Below are 15420 nucleotides of genomic sequence, written 5' to 3'. Positions count from 1 at the left end.
ATATTAGACTTACAGGATACTAACTATGTTTGCTTTCCACTGGAAAACATCTGCTTTCAGCTGTTAACTTATTCATAAGGGGGCACCACAACATGTAGCTTAGCATGTTTTATTTGGCAGGTTTTTACACCAGAACCAATCAAAAGGAGTTTCTGTCTCCTCCTGGTTTCAAACTGAGGGTTTTTTACTTGTTAGGTGAAAGTACGCCATGAAGTCACATGAATGAATTGAAATGAACAGAATTGCTTATTATTATTATTATTATTATTATTATTATTATTATTATTATTATTATTATTATTATTATTATTATTATTATTATCCAAAGGCTTGTTACTATCATTACTACTTTGGCTGTTGTTTGTAAGGCACTTTACTCATAATTTTCCGTATCAGGCCTTGAATAAAACATTTCTCTTACATGCTAAGTCAAAATCAAATTAATCACCTGAAGCAGAAAAATGGCAGCCACCGGACTGCGGCCCTAACAGTGTACTTGAAAAAGTCATTTGCTGAATTTCTGTGTACATTTGATATAAAAAGCAGTAACTCTGGAGAGGATTTTTCTTTAGCAATATAGGATTACATGCCTTTTTCTTTCTGACCCTTATTAACATGAGAAACAAGGATTATATATTCAAAAAAGTATAATAATGCGTAACTGACTGAGCTTAAAATTGAAGCCAAAATCCTAAGCAATGGGCTCTCTGCCAGAAACTTCTTTAAGAATAAACTGTTTACTTGTCACGTTATCGGAGTGGGTAATTGCATTCCGGTTTTAACTGTGCTCTCGCTCACTGAGACAAGCAGGTTTCAGTGGACTGTAAGGAGCTTTTCTGGCAGTGGGAAAGGGTCATGTTTAAACCTATTGTTTACCCACAGGCAGCTGGCTCGTATTGCCACGACTGTCAAGGGGGCTTGGCAATGTCAGTCTGGTGTTTAAATTCTGCCTTTGTGTTCTGGATAGGCCGACAGAGGAAGTGTTTATGTTTTGTGGACAGTCGGCTGACCACTGTGGATGGTTTTTTCACTTCCACATTTATTTATCCAGCTTTTCAAACCCTCTGACACTTTTGTGGTCTAAAGTTTCTAAAATTACCCCAAATGAGTAATAAAGCATTCAAAAAGGCCACTGATGAAGCTTTTGTGAGGGAGGAGCTCTTGAAATATGTTTGAAAGAGATAAAAAGCCATGAGTGCTGTAATTGCTGTTTACTGTTGGGAGTGAGCACTTCTGTGGTGCAATCAACTTTTGTGATGATGCTTCATGAAAGAAGCTCACTTGTTTGTTTACTGTCTGCAGGGGTTGTTCATCTCCACTGTGAGGCTTCAGTGAAGTGATAATTAAGACCAGAGGTTTTGGATCAAGTCTGAGGGAGGGGATGGACAGAGAAAAAAAGTGATGTCACTGGTCCTGCAGGGGCCAGTGTTTACAACATCCCACGTCTCCCTGGAGAGAGTTAATGTGACTGTCAGAGCTAATGGAAACACTGCGGACATGATTCAGTTTTAAAAGGGGGAAGAAAAAGCACATTCCTGCAGAGTCCAGGAAGGCAGGAGTTGTTTTTTCTTTTTGCAAAGTGTCATGGTCATAAAGGTCATGAAAGTCATTGAACACAATAATGGCAATTGCTCCTGTTATACTCGTGGGGAATATAAAGTAGTTCTAAAGTGAACTGCCCAGCTAACTTTATATCCAGTGACTCATGTGCTTTATTTTACTGTGATGCTTTTTGCTCTGATCCTTTTATCAATATGATACTGTAGTTGGTGCTTTTCTTTGACTTAACAGTGAAGCCATTGCTAATAAATTTAAAGTTTCCGTCTACTCTCACAGACGCCTGCTCTGGATATTTGGATATTGAGGGTGGTGGGCAGACCAGGCCCCTCTGCATTGACATTTCGGGTGGAATCGGTCCAGGTTCTGTTGGCAAATCAACCACTGGGAAATCACTGTCAACTATACATGCCCATACATGTACCCTATTTATACTAGTACTTCATTAGCATTGTTTTAGCTGGATCTTTACAGCCTTGGGAGCTTCTCAACATTCAGTACGCTGCACAAGCCTTTCTCCCTCTATAAGCTTGTGCTAACCCAAGAGAAGATTGCAACCCCCCCACCCCCCCAAAAATACTCTTTACATTGGGCTTGTTGGCTCTTGGCTATTGCAAGAAAATCAACAGGTTTTTCAAAGCTGTGCTGCTGTTGTTCTCAGGTAATTGAATTCCCTGCTGTCCTAAACTTATGTGCACTTCAATCTGTTGCGTAAGAGAAGAGTCTGATAGGCCTGTTCCAGGAAAGGTGATCATAAACGGGGGATTTTCCACTGTTCCAGTTATTTCGTATCCAAATACAGCAAATGTGGCGCTACACCCCCGACATAATCAAATTCTAGTGAAAGAGCAGGCACAGCTGAAAACCAGATAAAGAGTCAGAGGAGTCAGAGGATGTAGGATCAGGAGTGCAAAGGACAAAGATTAACAGCAAAACGATTACAAATCTGGGGACTTTTTGGACTTTCAGGATACTTATAATTGATAACACTTGGAAATTAAGAGTAACTAAATTCTAATTAAATTCTAGTTCTACTAATTCTACTCTACAAAGCATGAGCAAAAATGTCGTTAATCTAGTGAATGTGTGAACTTTTTAAAGCATTTTCACTGTTTTTGATCCGTAAAACAGGAAGTAGTATTACGTAGTATTATCAAATGTGATATCAGAAAATACACACATATTTAGATATTTGACAATACTTTTTAACTGCGCTACTTCATTGAACAACACCAGCAGTATTATAGTATTAAGTATTATAGCCAGCAAGCACCTCCTGTCAAAAAAAGAAACCCAATGCGTATATCATTCATAGCAACTGCGTTTGCTATAATTAACTTCATATGACAAGAATAATCTTCCTGACTTTCGAAAAGTTAAAAAATACTTTTGAAAAAGTGATTTACTACTCTCAATAAGATTTTTACCTCAATAAATAAATGAGATAATAAAAATAGGAGTCTTTACATTACTGAAATTCGCATGCTATGCAATCTGAGAAATGCCTGTATAAGATTAATGACAACAGGCAGAGCGGCAATCTTAGTGGTAGCTGAGTTTTAATCATGTGATCAGCATTCTGACTCATATGAACGAGGGAGACCAGATGACCCGACCTGTATAATATTATGTAAGACCGTGTTAAAGGTTAACTGTCTGTTCTCGCTACACAGTGTCTACAGTGATATTATATTCTTTTTCAATACCACAACCTTCACAGACAGGAACGATCCCAGTGGGCATGAATCACTCATTTGATTTAAAGTTTCATACCAGTGCTGCATTAGAATGAACTCTTCTTTCTATCAGTTGCCTGATTGCCACTATAATGAAAACCAAACTTTTGATATGCAGGTTATAATATTCTTGGGATGGTGGAAAATCACTTGCTTTTTAAAATAAATGACTTTGCACACTAATGGATCTACACAGAGCTGTGACCGCGTGCTCACTGGTCAGTACATTTAATCAATTATGCTAAGAAATTGTTCAAAGCCTTCAACATTCTTCACATTTCCTCACAGTTTTAAACATTTTAGTGAAATCCAAAGAGTGTGTGCAGTGAAAAAAAGTTATAATAAGATGCGTCTACATGACAGAAGAAAGACTTACATCCTAAAATACTCTATATCAATCTGCCCAGTAAAGTAATTGTAAAATTTATAAATAGTAAATGTAATAAGGCAGTAATCTTCAACTTTGCTCTATAGTTACAACATGAAACATGAAAAATCACATTTCTTCACAGTTTAGTCTGAGCCAGGATGTGTAAATTGAGACACTTTTCCCTTGAGATGATGATGACATTAGAAATAACCAGTTAAAGTTTCATGTTTATCTGGGCATTTGTAAGCAAGACAAGCAGTTCAGTGTTCCATTATGTTTTCCTTTGGACTGAACCACATGAAACACTGTGTTATATCTCTGTTTTCTCTGTTTTCACACAGAAAGAGACTCTCAAGTGCCTAAGCATGTCTGTCTCCTGTAACTGCTGATTGTCAGTGCAGTCCTCCAGAATACATACAGTTAGGCTCCACTTTGACTGCTGACCTTTCTCTGCAAAAACATGCCACTTCCTTGAGTTCCTGTGCTGCCTGGCACCATCCTCATGGAGTTTATGGAACAGCCTTCCATTTTTTTCTTAGAATTAGTAATGTTAGAAATATACGTACAAAGTAAAAAAAAAATGTAGGGGTATTCCTCACCATCGGATCTCTATTCAAATGTACAATTATAATATGATGCATCTCATCTTTTCTCAGTGGCCAACTCTCCATGCGGGCACGTTTGCCGTATTGGATTTGGGATATTGGTGATCAGAGTAAACACTCATCTGTCACACAGTGTGACTGTGATGGTTTTTATCTGCGTCTTAATTTGCTAAATTTTAAGAGAAAACTGTAATGTCTGCATGAGTGTTGCATGAGCGAACAAATGCAGGAAGATCAGACAGAGGATCTGATCTGTTCACACAAAGCAATTGATTTAGTTGCATTTTACAAATTTACACAAGTTTCTTCAGTGGACTTGAGCAAGAAGCCTATCAATGGGTCTAATTTTGAGCCTGATTGATATGCTTTATTTCAACATATTGTCTTGTTGCTTACAATGAAAACTATGAATTTGAATTCCATGCTTTATTACTGTGACGTTTATTGCCTTCTCCCACAGTGTGTACGCATATGAAGACAATAACAACCCGTAAAAAAATTACTGTTTGTAAATATTTTTGAGCCCATGTCAATGGCCAGCTCATTTCTTATCTTTTGCATTCCTCCCAAAGGGCAGTAACTGCTGCCCTGAAAGCCCCCCATTTGACAGGAAACATAGCAGGAAGCCACTACCCACGAGCGCACAGGAGCAACAGGAAGAGGCCTCGGCCCACCAGTCCAGGTTGGGCCCTGCTCCGTCATACAGCGAAGCGAGAGGAATGCAGCTCTTTGTGTCAGAGTCAGCACAACCTCAAATCATAGCTTTTGTCTCTTTTTCTTGACATGCAAAACAGGTGTATTGGATTTATAGTCGAGTCTGAGTCTGACTATTTATTTAAATGGTGAATTCTAAAAATTCAGTTTAGAACATTTTGGATCTTTATGATAATAATAGAAAAAAGTCAAACCTGCAATTGGCAGCAGAAAATATGGAGAAAGTTTGGTTACAGTGAACAGACTGTAACAGAACAAGGTTTCTGAGCTTTTTCCATTGGGACTTTTGCACCTTTTCACAAGTACAGAGCTGGGCTTAACTGCCAAGGAGCTCAGTGTGCTTTCAGTCCCCATGGCGATGAGTTGTGGAGGAAACAGCTGCTGTAGATTGTGGGCTTTTTTGTTTACTTGTACAAGTAGTAGGCATATACATGTCTGTGAATGCTCTATATGTGCATTAGTGTACAGGATGTACTGTATGTCTGAGTGACTTTGCAATAACAGGACCCTCTCTGTAAGTAAGGCCCAAATCATAATCTCTCAGGCAGGGGTCTTCAAAGTGCAAGCCCTGGAGGGGGAAGTATGTCTAGATTAGTCCTGTCATCTAGGCTCAACATGGCACAGGAAAAAAGAGAGCCTCTTGCCCACCATCAAAGCCACAGCAGATCTCAACTCAAAGAATCGGTCGTCAGTAGTTTGTCACTTCAAACCTTTTGCGAGTCAAGCTAGTTCTTCAAAGTCTTCTTTTTTGCTTGCTTCTTTTTGAATCAGAAGTGTATTAGCCTGATTGTTCTTTTTAACAGCAACATGTAACTCAGTACCTCCCTCCACCCTCCTATTCTCTGTATGATAGTTGAACTTGAAATAACTTGGAATATGTTTTCCGCCATATACAAATTACTTTTCTAAGGTGCTTACATTATACATCCTTCCTTTAGAAGGTATAGCATATATTTTCACCGCTATGCGGATGACACCCGACTTCCATCTATCCGTGAAGCCAGATAACACACACCAATTAGTTAATCAGCAGTAATGTCTCAAAGATATAAAGACTTCTAATTTCCTGCTTCTAAATTCAGATAAAACTGAGGTTCTTGTACTCGGCCCTAAAAATCTTGAAAAATCGATTTATAATCATATTCTTACTGGCATTAATGGCATTACCCTGGCTTCCAGTAGCATTGTGAGGAAACTTGGAGGTTTTTTTTTTTTTTTTAACCAGTATATGTCCTTCAGTGCACATATAAAAAAATATGTAGGGCTGCTTTCTTCCATTTGCGCAATATCTCTAAAATTAGAAATATCCTGTCTCAGAGTGACACTGAAAAACTAGTTCATGCAGTTATTACTTCTAGGCTGGACTAAATCCTGCTCCTCATGTACAAGGTCTTAAATAATCAGGCCCCATCTTATCGTAATGACCACAAAGTACCGTATCACCCCATTAGAGCACTTCGCTCTCGCACTGCAGGCCTACTTGTTGTTCCCAGAGTATTTAGAAGTAGAATGGGAGGCAGAGCCTTCAGTTTTCAGGCCCCTCTTCTGTGGAACCAGCTTCCAGTTTGGATTTGGGATACAGACACTATCTCTACTTTCAAGATTAGACTTAAAACTTTACTTTTCGATAAAACATATGGTTAGGGCTGGATCGGGTGAATCTTCCTTTAGTTATGCTGCAGTAGGTCTAGGCTGGGGGATTCCCATGATTCACTCACTGTGTGTTTATACACCTTACTGCATTTAATCATAATCATAACTGTTATTATTTATCTCTGACTCTCTTCCACAGCATGTCTTTATCCTGTTTTCCTTCTCTCACCCCAACCGGTTGCAGCAGACAACCAGCCGCCCCTCCCTGAGCCTGGTTCTGCTGGAGGTTTCTTCCTGTTAAAAGAGAGTTTTTCCTTCCCACTGTTGCCAAAGATCATGCTCACTGGGGGCAATATGGTTGTTGGGGTTTTCTCTGCTTTCTTTGGATTATTGTAGGGTCTTTACCTTACAATATAAAGTACCTAGGGGCAACTGTTATGGTGATTAATTGAATCGAATCCAATTAATCGATTGCTATATTTATGGTAACTGGACTGTATCTCTTAACACTATAATCATATAATAATTCTAATTCTAATTTGTCTGATACGTATTACCAAAGACAAAACTGCAAAACAAACTAGATTCGTATCAGTCTCCTGTGTGATCTTTGTTTAGTGGTAATTAGTAAATCTTGTAAATGATAGCAGCATGCATGTTAGTATGGTGATTTAGCTCAAAGAAAGCTACTGCGTAAAACAGCTGGTAGGGTGGCTGGAGATTTTTGTTTTAATTTAACTAATACCTGCTCTAAAATAGGGCCGGAATTCTTTCTTTGAGTAATGTTTAGAAGAAGAAGTTTTACTTGTTACAACTTTTTAAATGTTTTTTACTTCTGTGTATGATGTCACTGCCTATCCAACTGTGTATCAGTCGCTGCAGTATAACAGTCCAGTTCTGAGCCTACAAGAATCTGCATCACTGCACATATATGCAGCATCTGGACTTCTTTAAGTTTCTTGACGACGTTTCACCTCTCATCCGAGAAGCTTCTTCAGTTCTAAGAGCAATTGGTGGAGCATCTCGTTTTTTAAGCCCTATGGGAGTGCGCCCAAGAGGGTCATGGACCCCCTGTTGATCCTCTACCTAATCACACGAGCCAAGGTATGAAAACAGGTTTGGGTCACAATCAGCCAAGGTTTCAGGTGAAACCATTGTGAAACCTAGCCCCACCTTATCATGTGATTTAGTGAGTGGATGTGAGTGGGCGTTAAGGCATCTGGGATCTCAACACTGGATTACAGAGGGCAGACAGTTGGTGTCGTAAGCCACCACCTCTGTTCCTCCACCTCTGGTCATTCACAGTGGACATAGATGGCTTTTCTTTCCAAGCTCCTTAGACTACAATGACCTGACCTATATGAGCTGACCCTGGCCATTCATTAAACACAAGAATCCTAATGACTGCTGTGTAGGAGTGAAATAAGGAGTCCCATCTCTACTCCCACCACTGGCCTCCGGCCAAGCCTCCTGAGGTGGCCCATCACCTCTGCTGGCCTCAAGGTAAGCTACCAGAGGGTCTCCCTTGCTGGCCTCCTGTCGACCCTCTGAACTGTTTTGGCCCCTGTGCTGGCCTTCTGGTTGGCTCCGTGAACTGCTTAGTCCCTGCCACAGGCCATCTGGCCAATCCTCCAAACTGCTCCTTGTTTCAGACTCTGGCATCATGTTTTAGTTTTACTTCCTGTATCTTATTTATCTTAAGCTGTTGCACCGGCTTGTTTACCCATCTATTGCCCTTTGTCCTAATCACCCTGTGTGTATTTACAGACTCAGTTCTCCCCTTGGCCTTTGTCATAACGTCTGTTATCCTTCCATCGTGTTCCCGTTATCATCCCCATTGTGTCTTCTGCTTATATTTATATTATATTGGGGCCACATTGCATAACTCGTGACACACTATGCAGGATGTGTTCCTCAGAGGTACAAGGAGACAGCCTTGATGGGACCAAATTAGGTATAATTTAAAAAAATGTAAAAAGTTTTCATATTGCGCTATAATAATAATGGCAACCAAACCTGTTGTTCTGGGTCTTTTGTTATAGACTAATCTGAGAAATATTCTTTAGAAGCCGTTTGCAACAGAGCATGCAAATCCTTGGCAGGTGACTGGTTGAACCATCTGTCACTCTTGAAGGATAACTCACACCTAAAACATGTCTGCACCTGCCACTAGGTCCTCATGCATGTAAGTCGTTTTGTTCAACAAACCGTTGTTTCGTCACAGGTGCATGGCTTTAGGTGTTATCACATTCTTTCTTCACAAATTCCTATTATTCACCCAACTTCCCAAGGAAATTATTGTTCAGGACCTCTTACCAGTGCTTTTGGTTCAAAATGTGCTTTTTAAGAATAATTTTGACACTGACATTCTGGTCATTGTCATGCTGATGATCTTTTAATCTGAGCTAAATATGCAATTTTTCTGTGAGACAACCGATGTCGCTCAGAAATGCTCGCCCAAGAAATACAAATATGATTAAATAAATCTGGAAATTATATGAAAATATGGAACTAATTGATCCTATGCCAGATGCTTTAAGAGCACTAGATTAGACTAGATTCTGATTCATTCAGCCAGGTAAATGGCCTGATATTAATATAAATAATAACTGTTGTGGAGCCCACTTCTTTGAAAGATGATATTGTACAACTGTAAAAGGTTACCCTGAATTAAGATCAACACACACAGTTTAAATAAATCAGACAATAATTGTATACCTGCTGACTCACAAGAATGTGAGTACTAACCGGTTTAGGATTAAATCCTTAGGAATTCTACCTTAATGCAGCTTTAAAATGTGCTTTTTGGCTTTTATCTGAAGGGCTTTATACTAAAGGTGGCTCTTACATCTCTGACCTGACTGAACTGGACCTCCAGTCTAATGTTACTTTGCCAGAAGAATGTGATTTTGTTTGATTGTGCCCACTGAGCTTTCATTCTCCCACTTGGATTATTTCTGCTTCTAGAGCAGCTCAGCCACAGAGCAAAATCCAACTTTTCGTTTCTCCATTTCTTCCTCTGTTTGAACCAACTGGAACCATGTTTTCTGTCTGTGCCTTTGACTGTCTGAGTGGCAGTCTTGTAATAAACGTCTGCGGGGGCAGCGAGCAGCATCAGAGAACACCTGTCGAAAGGCCAGGGCAGCAACTCTAATAAAGAGGAAAATTAACATCCACGCCAAAAGAAAATGTGTTTACAGGAGCTACAAGGAGAGAAGTGGTGGTGGGAGGATTCAAAGGATTTGCAAAGAAACATTAATGTTGGGGAACAAATTAAAAAATTTTCTGCAGTAAACAACCGCACGACCCAGATCACATTTCTGAAATTTTATCTTTAACACACCGTGCACACACACTCACTCGCGCGGTTCCCTGTTTGCACTCTTGCTTTTATCTGGCAGCAGTCATAGTTTATTGCACTTTGGGCTTTTTTATAGGGTGACTCATGACTTGGCTTCATGGCTTTTGGATGGGTGGCACTACAAAAGTGCTTTGATTGAGGCAATTAAGCCCAAGGCATTTAAACTACTTTGACAGGTCCCAATTTGTCCAAGGTGAACTCAGATGTGACTGACTGGGGCTGGCTGCTGGGACTGTTGGAATGCCACATAAACAGCATTTGATGCAAGAAACGATCCTGATGTGTTTTGCTTTAATTCCAGGTCATACTCATAAAATAAACGTCCCCAGTCTGAATTCAGTATGTATAGCGAGAGGGAAGTTACACAAACAGACACAGATACTTTGATTTTAGTATAATAAAACTACATTTACTGCTGGGTGTACTGTGGTAATGTTTCTCCACACAAACACGTGGAAACAAAAACTGAATGTGTTTTGCACGCTTCTTCAATCATTTCCCCGCTTTACAAGCCACTGAACTTACAGTGATGATTTAGAATTTGTTCATTTCACTCAACAATTAGGCATGGTAGTCAGCTGGATTTTTCTGTCTCACCTCATCTGCCACAAACTCGGAGTAGTAATGGCGTCTGTAAGAATTTTACAGTATTATTCCAGTGAAAAGGAATCATGTCAGTGTCCTTGCTGGCAATTTACTGTGCCTTTGAGATCAAACAAAAGCTTTAATTCAAATAGCAGTCCTATCTGGGTGTTTTCTATTGTAAAGAACCTACAACCTCAAGGAATCAAGTGTTCCCCCATGAGAAGGCACTTGAAGACGGTGGGGACAAAAAACGTCAGCTTAACAGGAAAAAACCCTCTAGAGTAGTTGGGGACAAGGTCAGAAAAGAGAGAAAATGCACTACAAACTGTGCAAACTATTGGACGGAAGAGAGAGAGAAATTAAATAATATTTAATGACAAAAAGTGGGGGTGAAGCAGAAATGTTTGATGCATCACAAGAAGTCCCTCAGTAGCATGAGCCATTAGTTATAGCTATGGTAACCGGCACTTTGCAGTTACCCGAGCCATCTGGAAAAAGCCTAATTAAGTATTTTTCACTCTGAACATGATCTTAAAAGCAGAGGGTTGTGCCTTTAAAACCTGTTTTCACAGGACAGGAGTGTGACAGTTAAGTAATTATTTAAACCAGCTCTTCATGTTGTTAGGTTTGCTCCAAGACACAAGAATTGTGGGTTGGAAGCTGCTTCCTGAGCTCACTCAGTCAACCATTCGCAAACTTGAAATGACAATTATCAGTTCATCTTGATACTCCCAGGTTTTGAACACTGCTTAACAAACCATAGCTGCAGCACACTTTGCATACGACGGTGTGCACATTGTTTTCCTCACTATTGATTCACTTTTTTCTGAGTTTAAAAGATCTGGTTTTCTCAAGGCTGAGATAAAAACATCAGATAGATGTAATAGATTTAATACATTTAGTAAATTCCTCTTTGATCTTTTTGACAAGCATGTTTTTGTTTGTCTGTAATTTGAGATACTATGTTTCTGGGTAAAGATATACTACACACAAAAATATACATTAAAAAATCAGCTCTCATCTTCAGCACAGGCAGCTGATGCCAGATTATGGTTTACTCAAACTGCCCAGTTGTAGTAACTGGATGGACTGAACAAAGACAGGTTTGCAGTGTCTCTAATTGTCATTTTGGTAGATGTAATTATTGTTGTCAGCAAACACACTTGTGAGCTGGTAAGTCTTTGAATTGCTGATCTGCAGCAGAGAGAAGAGGTAAATGTTACCTGCAGCGTCCTTCAAACAAAAAAAGTATTTCTGTGGGAAGTATTTAAAACATTGCATATTTTCAAGGCACCTTGACAGTAAATGGAGTTTTCTTTTACCCCTTTCAGCTTAAGCACTGCTTCTGAGGCTTTTCAGCCTGCCCATGATTGGAAATGTATACCCAATCTTTGTTAAATGTCTTTTGGTGCGTCAGCTGCCTTGGCAGCAAATAGTTTGCGAAAGAACAAGCAGCTCCTTAACACCCTAAAGAACCAGAGCCAAAATCTCTGTTCATTTTAATATTTACTGCCATTTGAGCACAGTAGGTGCCTGAACACGTTTAACTGCAGAAAGAGGTGAGTTTGTATTTTAAGACCTCTATTTGCCATTTTCAATAGACCCCTGCAGAGGTTGCAATGGAAATTTTTTATTTTGGATCTACTTTCTTTTGGCTTCCTCTTAGTATTTTTGTTTTATTCGACCTAATCCAGAACTTTTACATTTCAGTTCATCGTACAGTGCAAAGCGTAATTATGTAACGCTTGATGTGCTAAATTATTTCAAATGGAGATGTTAAAGTATGCAGCCACTTGCTATAACCACCGCTGCAGCTCTTCTGTGTCGTGGCCTGCTGCTCACTTATGAGCTTTCTGAAATCTATTAGCATAGCAGTTATTTAATTTTGGTTGGTTATCACAGATCATACATTTTCCCCTTAATGCCTAGTGCATCATATTTCATACACAAGTTTTTTTTTTAAGTTTTTGAGACTTTAACAACATCGGTATGACACCCCCCCCCCCCCCCCCCCCCCCAAAAAAAAGGCACAATAAATTGCACATTGCATTTCTAAGCAAACCAAACGTGTTTTATTCTTAAAAATTGATGGAAGGTTTAAAAAAACAAAACAACAAAATGCTTCAATTACAAAGAATTTGAATATTCTGGCCATAATTTCATGGTTCAGACTTTAAATGATTATTACTTCCAATGCTAGCCAGTACCAAACTGAGATCTCAACATCCAGCTTTGTGTTTTAATGCCTCCTAAATTCATTCAATCACAAACAGCCCAGCAGAGCCCTGCCAGGAACATAGACCCTCTCATATGAGACTCACAGACAGTTTGGACTTCAACATTCTCCTCAACCATAAGAATGAACAGCAGCAAGGCCGTTAGATCCTCGCTCTCTATATTGTTGAAATAGGATACCTTATAATTACATCTATTGAACACGCTGCTTTGCACATGGCTTCTTGAGGCTCTTATTGACTTGAGAAGGGGGTTTATAAGAGCAAGTGAGGCTGTTGTCAACACTTGAATCGCTCATTTCTTTTTCCTATTTCCTGTTATTGTGGGACCAAATGATATTTGGCTTTAAACAGTCTTGGAGCAAGAAGAGCAGCCATATAAGCTTCTGCTTCAACACATGTGGCTGTTCCAGAGGTACTTGAAGCCCTTGATTCTGAACCCCACATTCTCCTGCTAGTATCTGAGAACCTGTTTTCTGGCTTACGTTGATCATGTGGTGTCTGAGGCACGACACTGTGCTCTTGATGTGAACAGATTTTATTTTTGAAAATTTGGCTCATCCAAATTCAGACTTGCTGTCAGAAACACCCACATTCTCCTCGTGTGTCCATGACTTTTTCAGGAAGTTATTGCTTCACATGCTCAAACTCTTAAATTTATTGATGCTTGTAAACAAAGGAGTTTGATTCTGTTGCTCCCCCTGAGGTATTAAGAGCACTGATGACTCATGCAGTGAAATTTCACCCTCTGGCATTGCACTTGTAAACCATTATTATCATTTTTAATTTGATCTTTCAACATAGACACGGCTGATTTTTCTGACTTTGGTTTCAACCTGTTCTTATTTTTGCATGCTTTTTTTCAGTGAGGGGGCCCTCGTGATATTTTCACTTACGGTTGGACCAGCCTTTGTGGCATTTTAAATGTGCACTGGTGGCTCTGATCAAAGCACAATCCACATCAATATCATTCAAGCACATGTAACTTCGGTTCAGTGTGTGTTGTGCTGTGACTGTCCTTCAGTGGTCCTGTTGGCATTAACCTGCATGTTAGCCACAAAAGTTATTCTCATTACATATGAAAGATTTGCTACCAATCCACCTAAGCCGTTAAAGAACACAGTAGTTTAATACAATGCCTAGTTAGCACAATCATGATTTTCACTCCATACGTCATAAAACCTCTGCACGTAGTGCAACACTCATTATAAGCTAATGTGTCATATGCGTAATCATAAGAACCAAAGTACAACCATGGCTGTAGCCACAGTCTGTCTTTTATCTGCCTCAGCGGCAGACAGCTAAGCAATCTAGCTCTTCTATCTAGATGCTGTGACTCATAGTGAGTGAGTCTGCTGTGGCCACAATCAGTGGGGTCACTTACAAAATGCAGTATCAAAAAACAGCTTGGGCTCTCTCTATAGATCAGAGGGAAATCAAACTTTATTATGACACAATGAAAACTATTTGGTCTGTGGCTCTTTATTTGATCATTTCCTTCAAATGCGCCAAAAGTATATTTCTTAAAAGTTTAATAAAACTAATCCGATCTTGTTGGATTTTGGAAAATGTTAGCGCCTGGTTAGTAGTTGGATAGCAGACTGTCTGGTCAGATCAATCCCCAGATATTTCTGTGTTCCCCATGTCTCAAAGAGCAAGATGGGCAAGATACTAAACCCCAAGTTTTCCCTGATGTATCCATCGGAGTGTGAGTGAGTTAGATAAAAGTGCTTTTGTATAGATAAAACCACTATGTGCATGTATGATAATGTGATTGACACTAGAAGAAAGTGCTTGAGTTCTCAGAAAGGAGTAGAAAGGAGCTATAGAAAGCCTGGTCCATAACACCATAAACCTCCATTTCATCAACAGGTTGGGGATGCCAGTGCAAGATTGCTTCGAACTGTAAGCTCTCAGGCCTTTCATGCTTGGTTACTTGGTAGCTTGAAGGAGCAAAGACAGAGGGCAGGGTGGGTGAGTCAATTAGTGTGTGAAATAGATATCCTCTGCTTTTTTCCAGCCCAGCTCTGCCCTGAGCACAAAGTGTTCATCTGTCAGCAGTACCTAGACATGAGGAGAGTGTTCGCTGTTGTTTGTGCTAGCCTGGTGACCATCTCGTCTGATTATATGGTGCCTGAGGACTCTGAGGTAACTGTGTCATATCTCTATGGTGACTGAGAGCTTAATTCAATTCAATGGGTATGACACACTAGTTTTTTCCCCCTTTTAACCTTAGAATAAAGATTTTCTAGAAGCAGCCCAGTGCTTAACTATTTTTTTTTTTTGCATTTTTAATAACCCAAGATTTTGTGCCTATACAAATGGCAACTAAAATAATAATAATAATGATAAAAAACATTGGAAGATGTATTCTTCCCAAAAAGGACACAAAACTACGCCAGTCTCCAGGCGTAGATTTGTGTTTGATCAAAACCAATTTGTAAGTGTTTAAAGACCCTAACTAGATGTGAAACTGTTGGAAATGTGGCAAGCAGCCCTATGATTTCAAATCCTATGATTTGTATAAGAAGATACCCTTCCTTAGTCAGCGCTGTTGCTAGGCTTTATTTATAAGACAATCAAATCCTAAACAAATGGTGCCGAAAAACCCAACGACAGTGTTTTTAGTTATTTAAAGTATTAGCTTTTATTATGAAAGTCAAGA

The sequence above is a fragment of the Aulonocara stuartgranti genome (genome assembly GCF_965226115.1).
Source record: "Aulonocara stuartgranti genome assembly, chromosome: 7".
Lineage (NCBI taxonomy): Eukaryota > Metazoa > Chordata > Actinopteri > Cichliformes > Cichlidae > Aulonocara > Aulonocara stuartgranti.
Note: the sequence above shows the minus strand (reverse complement) of the source record.